A 23,807-nucleotide genomic window follows, 5' to 3' on the forward strand; every position below is an offset into this window, starting at 1 on the left:
CTCCCTCCCTCCCTCCCTCTTTCCCTCTGTTATCTGATGGACACCCACCCACCCACTCTCTCACATACGTCCTCATGTTAACATCCTGCTGAGGTGATTGACAGCTCCACTCTGATGACACCTTAACCTGACCTTACACCTCACCTCTGTCCCCGCTTTAATTGTGTACTCCTCCCCTCCCCTCCTCTTATCCCGTTGAGGTTCTCACTTGACATCAATCACATAATTAAAATGATAAGATTTTGGTTTCTGTAAAATAAACGCACACTCTCTCCTTCTTTTCCCCCTCCATCTCAGCGTGTCCATCACTACACCTGTTTACTGCAGACACAGGCCGGCCGTGTCTGTGATCGGAGCTGCAATGGCAGGCAGAACTCACGTCCAATGAGGCAGTGCTGTACAGGTGGGGCTCAGCACTGTGTGTGCTTGAGCGTTGCCAAGGGAACCGGCCAAGCAGCAAATGTTTCCCGTAACAAGCTGTAAACACCACCATCATCATATTATAGAGATTATACGACCATATGGACACACGTGTGTGAGTGTCTCGGGGATGGAATACAGGGGAAAAAACTGGAGATGGAAAGAAAAGAAGACAAAATGTCCAGTTTAGTCCTGGATTGCAACCCTGTGCACTGTCAAGGAGAAGTGTGGGTTAATCACAATTGGGAAGATTAATATACTGATGAAAGCTGTTGTTTATTATGTCATCTTATTTTAGGTGAGGTTCATATTCAAGCCTTTGCCATGGACTGTCTGGGTCTTGTGTATGTGCAACGTGCATGGTGATATGGCTGCAGATTGCAACAGTAGTCATTGTAATATTTTTGCATGCAAAAATAAGAAAAATAAATATTGAGGAAAATAAATAAAGTTTCAAATGTAATGCCCCGGCATCAGCAGCAGCAGTGTAACGTCCCCTCGTCGTCGGCCAGTGGTTTCATCCACCTGAAGATTTCTGAGACAATTCTCATTACCAGGGGTGGCAGCGCAGCACTTGGAAAGGGTGAATCAATCTGAGAGAGAGAGGAGAGAGAGAGAGAGAGAGAGGGAGAGAGAGAGGGAGAGAGGAGAGAGAGAGAGAGGAGAGAAGCAGCCAGCGTCGGCGGCGGCTCTGCAGTGGAATACGCCGTTTTTTGAGGGAAGTGTTTTGAGCGCGTGTTTCAGGACTTGATCGCAGCATCCTAAAATAAAGGTAAGTCTCCCATCACTCACTGTTTCGATCGATGACATCCACACAGACAGTCGAGACGCAGCTTCACGCGCTCCGATTCTCTTGCCTGTGGCGTGTGGGTCCGGACAGTTTGTGCATTTTGCTCCACGCGCAGCAAACTACTAATGCAGTTGGAATGGAAATCAGCATCCATGACCTGATATGGTGCGTGAAGTGTCCTCGTGTGTGTATTCCGGGTACAGGCCTCCCCACTCACTGCGTGGCTGATCTCCAGGAATTAGGCTACATACATGACGAGACAGAGAGTCGTGTTTGAGAAAACATGTAGGGGACATCAATTGATTAGCGTGATTTAAAATGTGTCCACACATGCACAATTCAAACTTTTCTTACATGCTCAGCTTTTTGCTTATTCTGTTTGTTTATTGCATCATTTGTCATCCGTACAAGTTAATCTAACCTTGGCGAGGAGAGTAGCATCCGCTGTTGACAGGGTTTAATATTTGATCCGGTTAACGCGCAGCTTCCACTCAAATATACTCAATTAAATCGCCCTAATCGGACCCGTCTGCGGTGCTAATTTGTTGCGTTGGGGCCCAGGTACCCGCGCCGGCCCCCGATGATGACCCCAGATTCGGAGGAAAATGCGCAGACACCTTGCGGCTTATGCGCGGTGGGTTAAGATCTGAGTCAGAGCCCGGGGCCCCTCCGGCTGAGAACAAGGAGCAGATAGATTAGGACTGATGAATGAAGATCTGCTGCCTCTCTATCTGCAACACAATGATACGGTTATGAGCGGATTTGAATGCTAATGTGCAGTGTTTGAGAGAAATCCGAACGGGCTGGGACTGGCGGGAGAAGATTGCTGGCAGTGTGTGTGTGTGTGTTTGTGTGCGTTAGTGTGTTTGTGCGTGTGTGTGCGCACGTGCGCGCGCTGTGGTCCAGCTGGATAATCTCCTGAGTTTTTATGATAGGAAGAATAAGTTATTAATGGGGTGTTGGAAGGTGAAGTGGGGCACTGGGGCAGGATTAGACAAGGGGGGGGGGTAATGTTGAGGTGTGTGTGTGGATGGGTTCAACACGGAGTGAGTGGGGGGTAATGCATTGAGAGACCCCTCCAACATAGCAAGTTTTTTGTTGTTGCAGATTTGCACGTGAGAAAGAAATTAGCTGAAGGAGAACATAAAGGAAATTGTAGACTGCTATTAGACATTTTAGTTTCACATGTCACTGTCAGATGGGTGCTGCCATTTTAAATATTCTGTTATCGCCACAGGCCGATTAATCACTAGCTGTTTTGCTGCCTGCATTTTATGTCCTGTGATTTCTATTCATGTACCCGTATTGCATTTAATACTCTTTACAGTACTTGTAAACTTGTACACCAGCGTAGCTCAATGACCATGACACGTACCATTTATGAGCCCTCGCTTCATAGCATATTCATTCCAGAATAGGCCTGCAGAAGTAAAACTTTAAGAGGATGGTAAGTTTTTATGTGGCCTCTAAAGATATGTATTTTATATTATGGGCATTATGCTCAATGGTGAGAAAGTGAGGCTTTTCTCCCTCAGCTGATCATGGACTGTATGCAACAGCACCAGTCACTGCAAGGCCGCGGCTTCATGAGAGGCTTGTCACTTGATATCACATTTAAAGGCGAGGTCCTCCAGCTCAGGGCAGCGCTTGAAAATATCAAGTTGTCTCACTGCTGCACAAGCTAGGCCAAAATGTCAGTGGAATTTGTTTGTCTTGAACTTTGTCGCTGGCGTGCTCCCACTCCCCAACCCAAGCGTTACCTAAGCCGAAATGAATTTAAAGTGGGCCAGGTTACTAAAAGGCTGACATTTATGAGAAGGCGGCCACTCAAAGGAAAACAAGAAAATTGTCTATTCAGCGTTTGTGATGTTTTTTTGTTTTTTTTATGGATGGAGGCATTTGAATTCCTTAAAGCCTCATACAAGGAAGTCTGGGGTTGGAGAAATTCAGGGACAAGCTGTACTGAATTAGTAAAGGTCTGGAAGTAGAGGGGAAATATCGCACAAGTTAGGTCAAATCTCCTTTTAAGTTTTGAAGGATCAAAGTCATGACACCTGTTGACCTGTTGTGCATGTTAATAAAATTGAACAATGTCGTGATTCACAAGGAAAGGTTAACACAGATTAGTTAATGGGCTGCTGCTGGAATGTTTTATTCAGTTTATTCCCCCTTTAAGGATTCTGCACCTGTAACAGGCTCCACTTCCAGACTGTTCCACTAGTGGCTTTAAGCCCTTTGATGTGGTCAGCCAATGGAAAGACAGTTTGGCCAATTTTTTTTCTAAAGCTTTCTAAAAAGCTGAAATTATCCAGTCTCCTTTTATATTTTTTTATTTTTTTTTCAATTTACACAGCAGATCCACCTTTTATTCCTCAGCAGCTGAGCTACTGTAGAAGAAGAAACACAATATCCTAAACTTTTTCACCAATCTAACACCGTAAAAAAAAAAGGAACACAGAAAGCATGCAACTGTCTTATTAATTTTAACTGTCAACCTCTAATTTGAACACATAGGCCCACGTGTCCCACCAAACCGAGCACTGACTCCTTCCTGTGTTGCAAATAACGCACCGGCTGAGTGATTCTAGTCATTTGAGGAATTAGACCAGGCTGCTCTTTAATTTCTGAGGCACACCACTTATGCACGGCCGATGAGCTTGATGAAAACAAGCAAGCAGGTTAACAGGGACATGGTAAATTACACCTGCACACCTGGCCTAGAGGGAAGGTGTGACTTTGAGATAATACCCAGCCTCCCAACTCTCCAGCACTGTAGAAACTATGGAGCCATTGCGGATTATTTCCAAAGGAGATGTGGGAAAAGTCCCAGCAAATCCTCCCCAAACAAGTTACACAAGGTAGGAAAGGGCACGAGAGGAGTCCAGCGTATAAACCATTACCCACTAAAATATTGCCCAATGTCAACGATTTGTGCATCAAATGAAGCCAGGATGCTTTCAATCTGGTAAAAGTAGTTTGCCTTTCCTCGTCCCCTTACTGTAAGGACAAAGGACTGCATTAATTCTGAGGGACGTCTCTGCTGCTGCATTAGAATTCAAAGAGTGTAACCGTTGCCCTAAATTTGGTGTCTGTGTGAGTGTGCAATTGTGCATGGTTATGTTTATGCACAGACACTCATTTCTGTGTATGGGAGAGCAAGAGAGAGAGAGAGAGAGAGAGAGAGATACGGAGATTATAGATGACACTAAAACTGCTCTGATCAGGGCAAGCTGGTTGCTGATCTCTTCATGGGGCTAGGGTGTCATTGATTGATGGAAGCATGACTTGCTGATGTACACAGGGTGAAGGGTGAAGGGTGAGTCGTGGAGATCAGCCACGAGAGGCTAAAAATAGACGAGCCCCCATCTAAGATGCTGGGATCATGTCAGACATTTCCCTGCCGGTCGCCACGCGCCCATGCCATGCCTGAACGTGGGGATAGAGATCTGAGTTTCTGTTTTTGTGCATGATATGGCAACATTTCAGTCTCAGTAACCAGGGGGCTGGGAGTGCATGAGCACTGACCCATGCACAGCAGAAATGCTAAGCTGCCTACGATGGCGGGGTGGATATAATGAACCATGATTGGTTTGATTGAGTCTCCCGTCCAGGCATGGGTGTTGGCCCTTAGGGGATCATGATGACTGTCCAGGCATTAATTATTGAATAATAGCTGGAAGAATGGCAATGGTTAATGATACAAAATGAATGCTATAATCCATTGAATTGACATAATTAGAAATCTTGAGATTTCCCCTGAGGTATACATTCTCATCATGACCTAAAGTGGAAAGGGATGCCTTAAAAATAATGAACTGAGGCAATTCCTTTCCCCTCAATCCTCTCATGAGTCCGTGAATGCGCCACGGGAGAGCAAAAAACATCCGACCATGCGTTTGTGAAGATGGTCAAAAGTAGCTGCTCGCTCGCGAGTCATCGCATTAACTCGAGAGAGACTGAAACAGCCGGGACGCTTTATTCTGTTTGAAATAAGCTGGCCAGAGAAAGCGATCAGCCCTGCGTGTCTGATATTGAGTTTGGCAAAGAAAAGAGATAATATCGTCTCCTGGTTAGATTAAGTATTTAGTAAATGGGATTGGGTAATGAAGGCGGTCAAGCCTCAGTGACCACCATGCTTTGCAGCCACTGCCGGCTTGGCCTGAGTCTTGAGGGAGTTTGTTTCGGGTCAGTGATGGCATAAGAGCTCAATACAGCATTGCAGAGTCAGGCTGGGGCCTTTTCTCTGTCTGCCTCGCTGACTGGCTGCGCTGGCTGGAGGCACAACGGTAGTGGCATACTGATGCTCATGATGATGACAGTATAAATATTGATGATGTAGATGGCAAGTAACAGATAAGCGGTAAACATGAAATTATAACCCTGGTGACCAAACTGTGATGCTTCACAGTTTTTTTTTTTTTCTCCTTGTTGTTGTTTTTTTCACTCCTTGTGATTCAAGCATGACACAGACAGGTCTGGTTGCTACTGCGCTCTGAGAGATCGCAATGAGATGCCTGGAGAGTAGCGTGGGCGCACTGTCGCACAAGATGACACATAGTCAAACGTCCTTTTTGGGATCTGGTTGGAGCTTGTTGTATTTTTAGGGGCTGCGATGATGGGGGGGGGGGTGAGATGGTGGCTCCTGAAGAGGCCGTTGAGACATGCCAGCAGTGGTCCCTGGAGGCCGGTAGTTAGTAAAGCTGGGCGCCATCGCCGTGATAAATCACAGGTTCGGCCCTGTGGTGCTCTCAGGGCCATCACGTGAACCTCACACGCCTTTCCTGTTTGTTTTCCCATTCCCTGGACTCTCCACAGCATATGTAGAGTGTTGACTCAGTTGTACTACTTTATTTATATATTTTGCCTCTCTTGCACTTTTCTCTGATGGTAGCTTTGGACTGTGTGGTGCAGCGGTGAGGCGTTTAGGCTCAAATGTCCCTGTGTGGGACTATTGAAACAATGGCTGTTGATTGGTATAGTGTGGTGTACTACTTGCCATATAAAGCCCACGTGAGTCCTAATTCAATGTTTCAATCGACACAGAGAAAGTTGGAAACCATAAACGCTTATTTGGAGCATTCCGAGCCAATAATCCTCTCAGTTTATGTACCTGTGGTGACATCTGTCTAATAATACATCAAACTGAGCTCCAGATAAAAAAACTTTTTTGTCAGTCATGGCTTCCCTCACAAATATCACTTGGAAGTTTTATTGATGCAAAAGTAGATTCAGTCCAGGAACTTTCAGCGTTTACTGAAGTGGCGCCCTGCTTAGGCAGCTGCAGAGCAGGGCCGCGGACGCCCCGAGCCCCCGCCGACGTGACGGGGACACGCAAGATGGTGAGTGGTTACTATGGCAGGTTACTATGGCAACCTCAGGTCTCTGTAAGAGCTTCCATTTCACACAGCGTGGGAGAGAGAGAGAGAGAGAGAGAGGTGGAGAGAAGAACCTGCAGAGAGGAGAAGGGTGGAGAAATCAGCAGAGGAGGTGAGGTGTGGAAATAAACAAGCCTTAGGTGTAGGAAAGGAAAGCGGGCGAAGAGAGGAGCAGACAAGGAGGAGAAAGGCGGCAACGAGGGGTTTTAAGAGGAGAGGAGTGTAAAGGAGAAAAAGTGATGGAGCGGTGTGAGTGATGGGATGAGACTGAGATGTGAGAGGAGCAGATCGAAGGGCAGAGAAGATGATCCCGTGCCTTGTTAGACCAGACCTGCACTGCATCCAGACGTTGGAATATTTCAGTGCTGCTGTTCTGGTGCTGCACTGTTTATCTCTCCTTTTCTCTCCCGTTCTTTTCTTTTCCCTCCCTCACCTCTCTGATTTAGTTGGCACGGTGCTCGGCTGCGAGAGACATTGTGTCAGTCTTGGTGACTGGTCTCCATGGAGACGTCCATCAGTCAGTCCGTGTCAGTGTTTCGTGGGCAAAGCCTTATCGTGTTTGTCAGTGTGAGTGTTTATCTGTCTGTGTATTAGTCAGCGTGTCATTCATGGAGAAGGCTGGGGCGAGGCCTGAATGGATGAGGGCCAAGAGCGTAGCTTAACACGCACACACGCCCATGCTACTTGTTTGTTTATTTATACATAAAGCTGTATGGTGGTGGGTACAGTCATTGGAGCTGGTGATGCACAGACAGATGGACACATAATTAAAGCGTATACACCTCTGCTCCACAAGTTGCACCTCGTTGTCTGAATGGTATTCTCCTTTTTTCACCTCGGAAATCCTAATTAAACACTCAGCCTTGTTACAGTGTGAGATCTGATGCTTTATGCTTTAAGCTTCTGCTTACCTTTATTGTTATCTTGTCCATTCTGTTGTGAAGGTTACTTTGGAAATGTAACAGGATAACGATTACAAGTGACCCTATTTAAAATGTAAGCGTAACTATTTCAGTTAATTCATCACACTAATGTAATTGATTATATTTAGTTACTTTTCCAACTTCTTATGTATGGCGATAAAATATAAACTAATGGAAATGCACCAAGCAAAATATGGTAACAAAATATCTCAATACACATACAAAGCCCGGTGTGTCACATTGTAGGTAGGCATGTCTTCCCTACTTTATTTAATATGACTGCTAGCAGCTGCTACTGTAAGCTAACCTAATTGACATACCTGCAGATGTTTCCTGATGTTGGACATTGACATATTTTTGACCTCGATAGCATTCTGATTCTTTACATTGTACGGTTATGTTTGAACCCTTCTCAGGTTTTTGTTGAAATGTTTTTTTTTAGTATTTCCAGCACTTTCATCGGTAGCTGTAGTGGCATCTCTCAGACAGCTTGAGAGGCAATTTAACTGTCAGACGGGCAAACAGGAGAACCAAATGGAAGCATTCGAATAGCATCAAACTGCGGCTAGAAATGGCAAAAGAAGACAATCTTCATTTGAAAAACATGCAAAGCAAAAAAAATTAATATTATTTAAGATACAGCCTAGCGTTTTGCAGAGAATATTCAGATGTAACCCCCAATGTAATCATGAACATTTTCAGAGGGAACTGTTATTTAACTACACTTTTCCCCCCTCCAGTATTTTGTAATTAAATTGCCTAATGCCTTTAAATGTAGTTACTCCCCAACACTGGCATTATGCCACAATGTACAGCAACATTAACACTATCATACTGTGGTCTTTGCACTTCCTTTGGGTTTTACACTACAGATAAACAGATGTGCAGCGTGTTACACTCAAACAGCATGAGAGAAAGCCACAGCTGCAACCCTATATCCATGCCCTTGGCCTTGAGTAGTAAACTAATTCTTAATGACATTCCTTATTCTGATCCCAAACAAGTAGGTCTGCACTGTTCTCATGCAGAGCAGTTAGAGTGTGTGTTCATGAAGGAAGGGAGAGAGACCTGACTTAGTGTTCACTCTAAAAACTGCACCTGTTAACTCCAACGCGTTGCTGTTGCACTGCAGAGTTGTTGAAACTAAGCAAGTTCCCCGCTCCAATTAGAGAATCAGCGAGCTGTGTCCTGGTATGTGGATTTCTACTTTATAATAAGAGTGCTCACTGCGGGGCTCTGCACCACCTAAATGTAAATCTTAGCACAACAGAGCAAAGAGCAATAAATACACCAGCTATTTTTGCAGATAGCATTTTAATTCTTAGTCACTTTTTAAGAGGTAGGACTGTCTGAACTGTCATGTGTCCTTCCTTCATGTCCTAAGATGTCTTATGTTGATCTTCTGCTGATTTCATGTTGGTTTTTTGTTTGTATTGTGAAGCAAGAGATTGTAGCACTATACCCACATACATTTTTCCTTCTGGGACAATGAAGTCTATTCTATTCTTTTCTATTCTTTTCAAAATAGTACAAACTATAAATCTCGTTAGCAGTGGATTACACAAAGATAAATTACCATAAATGCAGACGGGCAGAATCAAAATCTGTGAATGCTCCTCCAGAGGCTCTCAAAAATGTGACTGTACTCCAAAATGGTGCTGGATATTATATTTGGCATAACACAAGCAATGTGTTTAATGAAATATTTGTATTTTCAAGGTTTGTGTAGGGGTATTTGTAATTGCTGTAATGAAACACCAAAAAAACTAATTCCATTTTGGTAAATTTAAATTTTTTTACTGCCACTCTTTGGATTATTGATGCATTAAAGTGATTGTAGAACATTGACTTTGATGATAATGCTGAGGTATATAAGCAGCATAACAATAGTTGGCTGTTAAGTTAACATTCTGTGTTTAATTATATTTGTGCTTCTTTTGGGTTGGATTTTCAAAATACAGTTGCCTATGCGCTGCTTGGCAGCTGGTGAATCTCTTGATTTCAGAGCAACCGCACGTGAAAGCATCATCAATTCAGTGATATACAGTATGTTGCAAAGGAGTCTATACCTAAAACTGAATTACCATAAAACAATAAGGTGGTCTTCGTAAACATGAACATGATATAAATCGACTTTGATGGATTACTTTCTGTGCATCAGGGAAATCTTTTAACATCATACTGAAATCAATGCAATCTAATGCATGGAGAACGTTGCAGCCCCACAAGGAGTAAAGAGCTATTCATACATGCATCATAGTGTGTTACCAGAAAAGGATACCTGGAAAAAAAAAAAAAGGGATTATTCAGAAAATCAAAATGAGAAAAGTTCATTTAATTGATGACAGATTTGTGTTGGTAATCAAACCTGATGTAATTGTTTTGCTTACCTTTCTCTTTGAACATTACTGTATTCTGAGATGTGATAGTTGCAATTATCCGGTGTTATGCCACTGGTTGTAAGGAAAACATTTTTAATGCAACTTACCAAACTGTTCTCATAGCCGTGGACTTTAACTCACAGCCCTGCGGCCTGAACTCTCAGACATGGAACTTTTTTTGTCATGAGATACACACTGAACGCAGCATAGACCGACCCCATCACTGAAATGTCACCAAGTACACAGTTGACACACCACAGTTTGACCTCTCAAAATAAATCACACACACGCACACAAACACTTTCTCCAGAGCAAGAAAAAAGGAAAGCAGGGGTAGCATGAAAAATAGAAATGCTGAACCAAGTCCTCGTCTCTAAAACAGCTGGGAGCAACAACTGCTCGGCTCAGAAACACTGGGGGAAGGTTTTAGAGCAACCAAAAAATTGCGCAGTTTACATTGCACTGTAAATGGCTGAGAGACATTTTGATTAACTGCTGGCTTTAGCTCACCCCTCAGCGCGCAGGAATTGAGTGTATCAACACACTTAACAACCTTAAATACGGATTCATTGTTCACGAAATCGGCGTCCCAACCAGGCAGCGCCACAGATCGGACAGTAATAACTGGATTTTATTTGAAGCTTAGAGCTCTGGCGTAGTGAATGTGAGGATGTCAACATAAAAAATACTTTCATCCCAGCATGTCATGAGAAGTGGTATGAAGCCCACAGTTGGGGATTTGAACATGTGATGTAATGTCTGTTAATGGGAGTGCTTTAGCAGGGTGATGAACACGCGGACTTTTAATCTGCAGCTCTTGGCCCCCTCTGAAGGGGAGGATGTCCTCGCTCCTGTAGGAGCAATATTCTGAATAGATCAGGGCTTTTCTCTGCGTCCTGCATCCTAATGAGAGCAACGGCGCGTCTTTGGACATGTTGAGTGGGAGGACGAGGTGGGAGAGAGATACAGTGCAGAGGGGGCTGCAGTATATCCTATTTGACAAGGATGAGTGGTGATTAAAATGTGGAACACTGAATGCTCCGGTTTAAGAAACCTCATCAGGCTGTTGTGCTGTTTTCTAAAAATAAGCACTCATTCTAATATTGCTCCAATAACCAAAGTGAATACCTTCTTCTGGCAAAAAAACCCACCAGAAATATGTAGAGAGTAACAGCATCTCTGTCTGCATGCCCTGTCAGAAGATGACATTAAGAAGCTTAATAAGTAAACAGGGAGAATATGAGGAGGAGTTTCTCTCTAATTAATAGTGTATCGCACAATCATAAGCTCACTTGACCTTCTGTACATTCAGTTGAGGAGTACAAAATGAGAGATGAGCTCAACTGGTAAAGAGGCATTATAAGGCATCAGAAGCACATTACAACTACTACATTATGGATATGTTATATTTACTACAACAGGAACATGATATAAATACTCCGATGTGAAGAAATGTAACTTGTTGTGTTCCATGTGGAATCCTCCGGGACGTCAGTGTAATCTTCTAAAGTTTGGGATGATGATTTTGTTGAAAGGAAATATTAAAGAGTTTACTATTGTTTATCATAATGCAATTTAATGCAGTTACTTTATTTTCAATTTTTGTAAAGCATCTGTTTTCAATAATTTGACATATTTCCATCCTAAACTGAATGTAAATAAAACATATATAAAGTATATAAAACTAAAATATCAAAGTCCATAGAAAATTCTGATCAAAACAAAAGATATATGTAATATATATTCTTCACATTTATTATATCAATCTCCTTTACTTCCATATGTAACTTATGGTGTGGAACTTTGAACATAAATCAATCACAAATCCAAATTTCTTACTTCAAAAGATAGCACTCAGAATCATAAATGGATAAATGCAAATTATCATGAATCAACAAATTATTTATTTATAAACTTAAAGGTACTTCAATTTAGTGAACTTATAGACCTTAAAGTAGCATCTCTAATGTACAAAATATATAATAGCATGTTGCCAGACTGTTTCCAATGAGAGAATGTCAATATGAACTGAGGGGACGCTGTGTTTTCATCAAACCAAATAACAGAACAAATGTAAAACAAAGAAGTTAAACTGTGGAATGAATTAGAAATTGACGTGAAAAAGTGTAACACAATCAACAAATAAAAAAAGGATTTAAACATATGGTAAATATAAAACAGAAGGGTGAATACCAGAAGGTACACACATTGTATTCAAGTTCTTGTGTTGTACTGGGTTATATAGTGAATACTTCTATACTTTCTGTACTTTGGTACTATGGCAACCGCACTTTACAATACCTTTTATCTGACGCCACTTTACATTCATTCCATACCTTCTGCTTATTGTCTGCTGTTTGCCTGTTTGTTTGTGTGTTTGACTGTTTTTTTGTTGTTGCTTTTACTGTAGAAAACTGCTGCTGCTGTAATAAGGGAATTTCCCCAATGTGGTATAAATAAAGTATTGTCTAATCTAATCTAATCTTTCATTTTATGAAAGAATATGATTTCATGTAAAAAGGTTAGGTGTAATAAGCTCAGACTTCAGCCGACACCTTTTCGGTCCAGTTTGTTTCTTGTATATTTATATGTATACATATGTATATGTATATATATATGTATATATAGTATTTTTATTGTTGTTGTCTGTTTTCTTGTCTGTTAATATTTTTATTTCTGTTTGTGGAAGTAAAAGCAACAGTGTTGTTTTTTGAATGACAGGTTGGTGGTTCTAACTATGTGATTAGAAGCAGCTGATGAAGAAGATGCGGGTATTGGTAGGAAATCCTTCAGTGCCATCAACAAGCCCCTATGCAGAGAGTGCACAGCTTTGCCAAGGCTGCACAATCTGTCAATTAGTACACTTGGAGAAGTGTTTAATCTGCATGGAGATCCACAAATGAATTAAAATGCACAGTGATAAGCAATTGTGTGTTTTTTCCCCCATTAAAATAAGCCCATGTATTTTTGAGGAATAAACTGAAATGTTCACAAATGCAGTTGTAAAAAGTTAAAGAATTTCTGGATCTGCATTAAAACCCAATCGTTTGTTTCTTCCAACCAAATCTTAACTAACAAAAAAGTATGGAGGGAAAAATCTTCAGTTCCTATTGTAACCTATCAACCCTGTCTTGTCCACAGCCAGAAAAATGGCATACCCAAAAGAGAATGGCTTCTGCTCTTGAACTATTTGGATTACAGTCCTGATCCTGGTTTGTTCTAAAACAGTAAACTAACACTAACACACTAAAAAGTTATCTCAGTGATACTGAACCAAATTTACAGAAAGTAAATGGCAAAATGTTTTTTCTCAGCTTTTTGTCTGTGTGTGTGTTTTAAACTATATTATTTTACTGGTTTGTGTTGTATGCAATTAATCCCCCTGTTGTCCTTGGGTCAAATGTGACGCCTTTAAAAAATGTCTATATCTGAAATAAGGGTTTCTTTTTAACCAAATTACCTCAAATGGATTGGATTCCTTACAACACTCTTTGCAAATACAATTGATCACTTTCATTTCAAACTCATCTGTATGTTGCCTTGATCTTAACTGTTAGTCAAAATAATTCACAATTTCTGCTTTTTTAACTCAGAATAGGGTATAATTTTACATAAATGAGGGTTATTGACCATCAATTCCAAAAACAACTGTAAAACTAGTAGTAGTAAGGTGGTGTTATTGTAAACTAAAAGACAGTCCCAGGAGGAAGACAAGGGTTAGGAACTGTGCTTTCAGACAATGTGGCCTAAATAACGCTACCGACTGTTTATCGCCTGCAGCTTGTTCGGGGGTTAAAGTGGAATACAGTATAGTTATCCAGCAAGGTGAAAAATGATTTATTTGTGACTTTAAAGTGTTCAGTCTACTTTGAAGGATTCACAAGATTTCATATCTGTGCACAGGACTATATGTGCCTTACAGTTAAACATATCTCAGGATGCAGATAAACACAGTGTCCTATTTTTCAGTGTTACATTACATCCTTGTAGATACATATTTCTCTTCAACATGCTTCAGCTTGTTATACTGTGGGCTTGTTCCATCAGTAATAACCTAAAACCCGTCCCCAATCCCATTCCCCAGTTTGTCCCATTTTGACGTACCAGCCACTTAATGATATCGGTTATCAAACACAAAGTATATAGGCAGGCAGACTCAAATGTTTTCTACCTAAACCTGTACTTGTGGGGAAATCACTGCGTGCAAATGGAGAAAAAGCAAATCAATATCAAGTACAATAGTGGTGTTTTCACCTTAATCTGGCAGCATGCTGGCACTACACACCCCTGTCCTTAAATCCCTGTTGAGGAGGGGGAGTTATTGACTGGCATCATTGATTCACCTGTTCTAACATCTAACGTCTGAATATTTCAATAACCTGGGGGGCCCCTTTCCCTGGGGGCCAGACTTGAATGATGTATTACTGAGGCAACACAAAGGAAGTTAGGACGCTATTAGTCACACTGCTTACAGTGTGTGTGTGTGTGTGTGTGTGTGTGTGTGTGTGTGTGTGTGTGTGTGTGTGTGTGTGTGTGTGTGTGTGTCTGTGTTTGTGTTTGTGGGTAAGTGACGTCAGGGCTTCATTCAACAGCTAGGCCAGCTTGCTCGTCCAGCTTTCTTTCAGTGCCATGGGGTAGGCCAGCAGAGGACTCAGAGGGAAGGAAGTGGGGGGGTGCGGGACTTCCTCTCTCTCCGTTCCAGCACAATATGACACAGCGGTGTGTCCCCCTTGCACTCCCCCCACCCCCACAGCACCCCCATCTAAAAACTATTAACAAGCACCTTCTGTCATCGCCCTGGATTCCCACCCCCATTCCCCCTCCGCGATCATTAAAAAGAGAAAAACCCTCTGCGTGACTCGGCTACTTATGCACAATAAAACTGCTTTTTTTTGTGTGTGTTTTCCATTAAATCAGGGCTTCTGTTTCCTGATGCAGAATTTCCCTTTTCATTTTTTAAAAGCCCCCTGGTCTTTCATCCCAAAGTCAATTTTGCCTGGCAGTTAGTCAAAGGCTTTTAATGTTTATAAGTGCCTGTGAAGAGTGTAAGCTGTAAGTGTGATAGACTACCCTGAGACCAGGATAGGGCTGAGTCTGAAAGAAAAAAACGGGCTGGATGAGCAGACTGGGCAAAAAATTCATGCTGGCAGGGGGCAGACTGTGGACTGTCTGGATGGGATTATAATGTACCAATTATGATGAAACTGCATATGGCAGAATTACAATCTGACATGACTAGGATGCTGAAACAAATAAAATGTTTTTCATTGTATTATTTAACTGATTTAATATTTGATTCAGCTTAGGTGGCACAGGTTATATTTAACTTAGCCTCTGTGTACTGTACGTTATTCTGCATGAGCTGTTTTTTTTCCCCCCTTGTTGAGACGAACCAGATATTGCAAGCTGAGCGAGGAGCGCCGAGCAAATGAAAATGTAGTAGTTGTTTTATGTTAACTAGCAGACGCTGAGGGTATCATATTAGCACTGATTTATCACATCCTAAATTTGTCTGCTTCTTATATGCTGTGCAGCATGGAGAAGAAATGAACGTCTGGGAAAGGGAAAGACCTCACTGCAGGTTTCTTACTTGATTGTGTTGTGGTCCATCATAGTCTCTTCTAATAAGAAGCAGTGAGATGAGACTGATTTGGTTTGGCACTTTGTGTTCAAATGCAGTTCACTGGAGGGGCCAGCCTCTTTGGAAATCAAAATCCCTTTAAGAAATTATGATTGAGCTGATGTGGAATTTAACGTTTGTCTGCTGGTCAAATGACCTTTAAATGATGAGAAATCTGGAAACATGGAGAGAGGATCATGTCTCCATGGTAAACTGTTATGATGTCGCATGCTAACTCTTTAGCATTCACTACTGTAGTTTGAGAGAAATTAAGCTTTTAGAACTAGGAAATGTTAAGACTGAGCTTAGTGTACTTTTAGTGCTAATTCACAAATGTTCAAACTGTAAGCGTAAATAATCAAAATGTTGCATTATCAATGGATCACATCACTCGTAATGACGTACCCATTAAGAATCCTCAACCGACTTTGATGTTCTCCTCAGTTCTACAGAGCTTTAAAGTGACAATATGCAATTTTTGGCAGAAGATATAAAACATGAATTGAAAAGTAATACCGATGACACGCAACGTTGCTCAATTCAGTACAGTTTTACTGCTACAGGCTTACTGGTCTAGTATAGTGGCGTAAATATAGACAGTCCAGACAGAGGAGCTGCACTGAGGTCTTGGGGGGGGGTTAGGCAGAGTAGGCCCTCCACATAGGTGACTTTGTCGTTGTTAGTGATGCGTCATATAACACACGACACAATGATCATCTCCTTTAGCGTCTTTAGCGTCTCCCTCTCAAAGGGAGACCGGATGGTGCAATAATAAGATCTTTATTCAATCCAAAAACCCTGAGCAATTTTTCTGCAGAAAAATGACTGTCCTTCCTTCAGCCTTTGTTTCTTATATACACATTGGCAGTGCAAACAGACATGTGCTTCTTATTAGACATCCCAGCAACCAAACTCCCTATAAAAGGTCATTCAAACTCCTCAGGCTCTTCCAGTCATTTATCTAAGTAGTTGCTGGAGTGACTCCTGGTCCTGGACATAGTTCTGAACTGACGCTCAAAACTGCACATAGGCAGAAAAAAAGGCTCTTGTCCCGGGTCAAGAAACATTGACACAAAAAAATGCAAAACATAGGTTAAACGTATTACTGTAAGTATGTAATACTGTACGTATTACAGATTCAAATTGGTGCAGATACTTCAATAATTTTTCTTTTTTTGTTAACATTGCAAAAAAGGACATGGTCTTGGTGGATGTTTGCGAGTGGTCATTTGTAGCCCCAAAGGCCACTGTTAAGCAAAACTAAAAGTGATAAGTTAGTTATGTTTTATAGCTTGTTTACACCGCCCCAGAGTGGCAAAAAGTCAGTATATGGTGAGTTTAAATATTCATGGGCCACTGTATGTTGAGACAAAGTAAGCTTTCAGCATAACGCAAAGAAAAAGACTGCCAGTATTTTCCAGGCTTTCTGCATTTTCAGTGCAAATCCATACTGAAATAATTGCTAAATTCATTTTAAAATGATCCCTATTTCCAGATTTTTGTTTTTTAAACATACTCCCCTTTTAAAACAGTTTTGGCACAGTGAGTTGACTATTGTTATAAACACCCCAACATGTGTTGTAGTCCTAAAAATGGAGTTTAAAAGAATCTCCGCAAAGATGGGAGAGAGGGGATGTTCCTCTTTTCAACACAAGGAATTTACTTTTCCCCCGAGACTTCATCCCCCAGCGATGCCTCAAGGTGCCAAGACTGTGTCAGCTTGTGAGGAGACATCCACTCTTCGCTGTTGGCATTTACACTGAAGTGGTAAACAGAAGGGTTGGCGCGAACATGGCGGGAGGGGGATCTGGGTTCTTACTCTTGCCCTCTTAATCACCCCCGCTACACTAACTCACAGCCAGTCATAAGCAATTAGACCACAAGCGTTTCCTTCCTATTCACAGACATCTTGTGTGCTGCAAATTCGGCAAGATTGTTTCTGAATTGTTTTTTATTGGTGTCTGTTATGTGGGCTGTTAAGGCCGATATTGATGCTGTTTGGATTAAAGGAACCAATTTCCCCCAGCATTTTATTTTTCTCCAGGTGGTAAAGTCTCTGAAACGGCAGTTACAGTAGAACATGGGGCACTAAAAGTCTGCGACGAAACACAAGATAATAACTAAAATCGAACAGTTTTCTGTGGACTCTGATCATTGAATTCAGCCTGGACTAAGAGCTTTAGATGGTGGGGTTGATCAATTATGATATTGTCCATCATATCAGACATGGATTACTGCTAGCTGGTTTTTAATAAAAAGTAAATTGATTAAATTGATTGAGTCAATTGACTTAAACAGCAGCTGCATTGAAACATAAACATCCCTGAGTATCAGCAGCATTGGTACAGCTGATAAACGTCTCTGCAGTTCAAATCTGTCTTTGGTTATTATTTTAAATCACTTCCTTGTCTCAGAAATTGGGGGTGTGTGAGAGCAGATTTTCCACTGTCTTAAAGCCTCACAGGCACACACCCTGATTGCCGAGATGTCACTGCGATCAGGAAAGGTCATGGCTCCATTCCCACCGCACACAACCGACATGATGAGCTTTTCTCTTCTTCTTTTTTTTTTCTCGTTGGCTGCGTGAGCTGCCATCTTGGTGTGTGCCGAGTCATTATTGATGTGCCTCCATGCTGATGTGCAGACAGGACACTGGAGAGAAGGAGGACACTCCTGTTTGTACCGACTCGCCTCTTGATCAACCGTCAGCACATCTTTCACGTTCATCTCACCGCCTTTCTCTCCCTCGGTAGGTCTGATAGATAGGTTTCCAGCTAACCATGTGCTGCACAGTCCATGGTCAGTATACTCCATTGATGATTAGGGAAATATATATGTACTGTATATATTATATGTATATATATATTACATAAAACCAACCAGAGGGTCGGAAACACTTTGCCCTAAGGGCTTCACGTGCACACGCGCTGCCCTACGCTCTATGTGACATAAGCAAATGCGAGTAGATTGAGAAAACAACTTGTAAAAGGCCAGCGGAAGCTTTAAGCAGAGGAGTCAGACCTGGGGGGGGGGTCGACTGCTGGGTATTTAAGGCATGTGAGGAGGGCCTACAAAGATACTAGAGTAAATAGTGCTGGGGTTTACCAGTTTATACAATAACTGGTAAGAATTTCCTGTATGATATGAATTTATAATATACCGTACTACCAATGCATAACAGTGAACAACAATTAATAACCTACAGCTAACTCTCTTTAACAGGATAAAACACCATAGCACACAACAATTTCTAACACTAAGAATTTTACATTTACAAATCTACAGCGCCGGACGGCATGTTGGGTAACAAGATAGCTGCTAGCTAGCCAGGTAGCATAAAAGTCTGTTAAAGGTCCCATGACGTGGTGCTCTTTGGATGCTTTTACATAGACCTTACTGGTCCCCTAATACCATATCTGAAGTCTCTTTCCCAAAATTCAGCCTTGGTGCAGACTTACAGCCACTACAGCCAGTCCCACAATAAGCTTTCATTAGATGTGCCACTTATGAGTCTGTAGCTTTTGAAGAGGAAGGGGGGGGGGAGGTGGAGTCTGGTGATGTTGCCTTGACCAACTGCTACTTTGCTTGTCTGAAAGCCATGATGTCTCTCTCTCATGGGTGGGCTAAATCTCTGGCTCCGGTCGCTTCTGCCCATTCAAGAACAGAGAAGACAGATAGAGGATGAAGAAAGCCCGGAGGTACACCAGACCAGCGTATGCTCAAGAGAGGAGCCGTCTGCTCTTCTTCTTTCAAAAAAATCAGACATAATTTAGCCAATGTCGTTGCCCGTCGCTCTAACATTACTTGGATGCGCTAACGTTACTTGGCCGTGCAAGACGTCAAAGACATGTTTCTTCAATCATGCATCTGAGCAACATTATGGACGCAATAACAATCAGCCTACGGTTCTGCTACAGACCGTTGAGAACGATGGGAGAGAGACAGGATCAGAGCAATGATTCAAACACAGGATTTAAGATGTTCGCCAACCTACTAACATTATTCAAAAAGCTACGTTCAGTTACAAGGCCTGACGTTACACAATCTAGTATTTACTGTGAATGAACGTTTTTTACAAATCAGTAGCTAAATACCGATACGTTATTCATATCCATTCATGCAGCCATTCCTCTCATTTCATTTCAGCACATAGGCCTAACCTAATTTGAAAGAGCAGTTCATATGTTGACTGCATCCAGTGTTGTGTTGGTCGTGCTATAGCATGATTTATTGCTTGTGTATATCAAATAATACAGAAGATAAGGAACTTAAATATATGGCATACTGAAATCCAATAGCAATATTGGTCCATAGAAAATCTCAATTAGATTATTTTCCTACATCGTTCAGCCCCACTGATGATCACTTGTTTCTTTTGGAAAGAAGCAAAATCCATACACTCCTTACTCTGTTTCTTTTCCCAACCCTCCACTCTTACATTATGGATCTGTGGTCACAGGTAGAGATGTAGTGAAGGGGAAAATTATGCAAAATCATTTAGCCAACCTTTAGAGGCTGACATAAATCTTTATGAAATAAAATCCACAGGATAGGCTATTGCAGTTCGGATCAAAAACATGAAGATAGGAGTCTTTTAACCTTTTACAGAGCCTTTGGCGTGTCAAGCATACTGGCCAACCGAGCACAAATTCACAAAACCTGATTTTAAATTCCAGTCAAGATCCCAAAGATATCAAATATGTCAGACTAAATTACAGTGAAGTAATGTGTGTGTGTGTGTGTGTGTGTGTGTGTGTGTGTGTGTAAAATGATGCACGGGGCATCTAGAAATGTTCATTTGATGGAATCATGCAGCTTCCAAAAACGGTTTAGAATTTTTATGTTTTAAAGAACAGAGAATATACTGTATATATAATGCTGTCCAACAGTGTGGGAAAAATGTTTTATTCAACTTTGAAGCAAGTCTTAGAAGCTCAAGGGAAAATTTAACAGGAAAACTGGGAGCGTTCCATTAAGGGAGGGGAGTGGGGATGCATGAATTACATTTTTATATCATTACAACAAAATACTAGTTTTGCATGTTTTTAACCCATCCACTAACAACGTTTTATACTTTACATCCCAACTATCCATTTTGTAAGCATGTTGGATTTTACAGTCAAATAAGTTCCTAGGGGCTTTTCAGCTTGGGGGGGGGGGGGGGAACAGCTGCCCACTGCTTCTCTTGCTGCTCTATTTTGATACATATATCACAGCATTGTTAGAGATTTTACTCTACCGATTGGCAACCCAAAAAAAAAAGCCTGCAACCCATTTTGGATCCAAAACTCCTACTCTTGTAAAGACTGACTTAGGCTATTGTATTGGGAAAGAAGAGAGGTCAAAGAGGAAGATATCCGAACCCCGGATAGCACTCTGATGGTCACGGTGCTGGAACGTGAACACAAGCATCAGCGCCTGGGAGCAGAGCAGCGGTCTAGTTCCCTTCAGCGCTGAAATGACCTCCAACTTTAACATAAGGCATTTTTGGTGCAATAACCTCACAAGTGCATTTCTATTTGATTTAAAGGCAAGAAATGGGAGTTAAATGAAACCAAAAGCGCTGTTTTTAATTAAACGAGTAGGTAGCCTGTTCTCCGCCCAACAGACTGTTGGAGGGCCCCGCTCTCTCCACCGGTCCCCCCCCACCCCATGGGCCTCAGTGCAACCGCCCTACCTGCATGTCTGGATGCACACTGGACTTTACACATCAGTATAGGGCTGCTGGATTTTGGAAACAAAATTATAATCACGATTGTTTTGGTCAGTATTGATATCAGGATTATGTAACGTAAGTACTCATAGACTTTTGGAAAGTTGTTGCATTTATTGAACTTTAAAAGCAATAAAACAATTAAACATATCAACAGTGAAAACCATAACTGTGATATTTCCCCTAAACCTAAAATCATTTGAAATGTTTTTTTAATTTTTTAATTTAGAACACAGACCAAATAAGAGTTGACCAACAAGAAGTAATTTACAAAATAGTCTTTTTTCTTGATTCTTTTATTTTTGGGATCATTAGGAGGCGAAATCGGAATAAAAATTTTGATGAATAGTTCTCTGTGATGGAATACACAACTTTTTCATATGATAAATGATTTTCAAACCAAACAGAGACTAATGAAAATAAATGGGTATATAATGGCTTTCTAAAATAGTTATCAAAAATATTACGTATACTGTACATGATTTAACTAAAGTCCCTAAAAAAGAGGTTCTAAATCTTTATATAACATTCAATATTTGTGACAAAATTAGCACCAATCCCCCATTCAGATATTTATTAAAACATACAGAACTGAATAAAGATACTGTTAAAATTACAGTACTTATTTTAAGTGGAAAATGTTGGACCATGATGGGTAGCCAGACTAGGTAAACACAAATAAACTTTCTTCATTTAGAAAACGAATGTGAAACCAGGTTTCTAGTGTCAAACTCTGCACACACATCATTCTGCACTGTGAAGCTATAAATATCCCAGTGTTGCTAAAGTAGTCATTTTTACTAACATTGATCAGGGGTTAAGTTTGGATTTGTTATGTGGAGGGGCTCTGTGGTTTCAGGGCTGCCAGGGGTGTGCGTGTGTGCATAGACTAAAAATTTGATTAATACCATTTCACAAACTTTAAATAAAATACAACAAGGTGTGACGCTCTGCTCTGCAATAACACGCTAAACACTGAATCACTAGTCCAAGTCATTCTGACTGACAAGTGCACTGATATATCAGGTTTTTTAAATTCTTTTTTTATGGCAAGTGGCAACCAACTTAAAGGTGCTCTGCCACACAAAACCATTTTTACTTGTATTTTTTGACATATGTCAGGTCCATATGTGTTTGTGTTATGCTGTGAATGTGAAAATGAACTGCTACCTCCTCTGTCAGCTCTAGCCACTGAAAAGAAATAGGAGAAGAAATCAGGCCGATTGTAACAGCTGGTCAGTCTGACGTCATGTTGTCTGAGCTCATTACTATTCATGAGCTCGCCTGGTTGGGCTGGGTAAAGGATGCTAATAGCCAGGCTCTCATTGGCTAGCTGTTAGCCAGTCAGAGTCAAGAAGCTTAGCTCATTGGATATTAATGAGAACTGACACAAATCAAGTCTTCCTGCAGGCTTTCTACAGCACACTAGAATAGATTGAAACAAGTTAAACAAGGCATTTTTTCTACAAAAACATGTTACAGAGTCCATGGTAGAACTTCTGACATCACCACAAAGTAATGAAATCCGTGTGGCAGGGCACCTTTGATGTATTACCGCCACCTACAGTATACTGAGGTCGCTGATGTGCTATGTTGCTTTTAAGGAAACCCTTTGAGAGAAAAAAGGAAACCTGTAAAAGTTCAGATTTTCCTAAGTACTTGCATCACTTCATTTAGCACTATGTTCTGTACAGCTCCAAAAAAAAAGATGTTTTAGTCATTTCTTGAATTACTGACAAAAGTGTAACATATGCATTGTTGATGCTGTGCTAAGTTAGGCGTCCCCTGACGCCTCTGTGCCAGGGCTGAGTCCCGATGATCATTCCTAATACCTAACCAAGTAATTCTTCCACCTAAACCTAACCGACCCTTAACCATTGCATTGTCACATCATAAAACTGATTTATTGTTCAACAGGGACTTGACTCAACAGGGATTTGACTAAACAGGGATTTGACACAGAGCAATTGTGCCAACTGTTAAAACGTTAAAAGCTACTGTATATAAACATGGCATCCTTCAATTTCATAAACACGTATATTAATTAAATTTATTTTTTCCTTCCTAAAATATCAGTTGACCTACCTTTTATTTGTTATTACACAGATGACCCTGACCTTTGCACTGGTGATTTGTGGTTGCTTGTCACTTGTAGCGACACACAGGACAAATTAAAGTGTAATCACCTTGGCTGTAGATCACATCGGACCACAACTTCATCTGCGTCGTCGTTATCTTCATCATCATCATTATTGTCAGCGCTAAAAAACAGCGATGCGGCCTCATGGTTTTTGGACTGTTGATGTCATTCACACTAGTGTCTGGTCCGTGCCATTTTGTGTATGAGTGTGTATAGGGTGCTAATGAGAGAGGAGGAGGCAGGGGAGAGGGGGTGAATGTGGAATTGGTGGGATACAGCTGGACAAAGTGGGAGACTGTGGTGAATAGGTAACCATGGTAACTCTATTGGCTAAGATTTGAATGCAGAGAGAGAGAGAGAGAGAGAGAGAGAGTGAGAGCGCAAAAGGAGGAAAGGAAGCTGCAGTGTGTTTGTGTGCAACGGAAAGAGAATGGGGGGGGGGGGG

At 41.4% G+C, this 23,807-nt stretch overlaps 1 protein-coding gene across 4 annotated transcripts in view; it reads left to right on the forward strand.

Annotated features, from left to right (window-relative positions):
- The first annotated feature begins 960 nt into the window (after positions 1-960).
- The window catches only part of lrrc4ba (leucine rich repeat containing 4Ba), a 35,167-nt gene continuing 12,320 nt past the window's right edge, over positions 961-23,807 (forward strand). The window contains exons 1-2 of one of the 4 annotated variants that reach the window (XM_034893415.1): positions 6,449-6,549; positions 7,032-7,152. The gene's annotated coding sequence lies outside the window, so the exon portion shown is untranslated. Of the gene's footprint in view, positions 1,193-2,275; positions 3,222-6,448; positions 6,550-7,031; positions 7,153-23,807 lie in introns of those variants that run through there. The other 3 variants (XM_034893414.1, XM_034893417.1, XM_034893416.1) reach the window with 3 other exon arrangements.

This window comes from Etheostoma cragini, chromosome 15 (assembly GCF_013103735.1).
Source record: "Etheostoma cragini isolate CJK2018 chromosome 15, CSU_Ecrag_1.0, whole genome shotgun sequence".
Lineage (NCBI taxonomy): Eukaryota > Metazoa > Chordata > Actinopteri > Perciformes > Percidae > Etheostoma > Etheostoma cragini.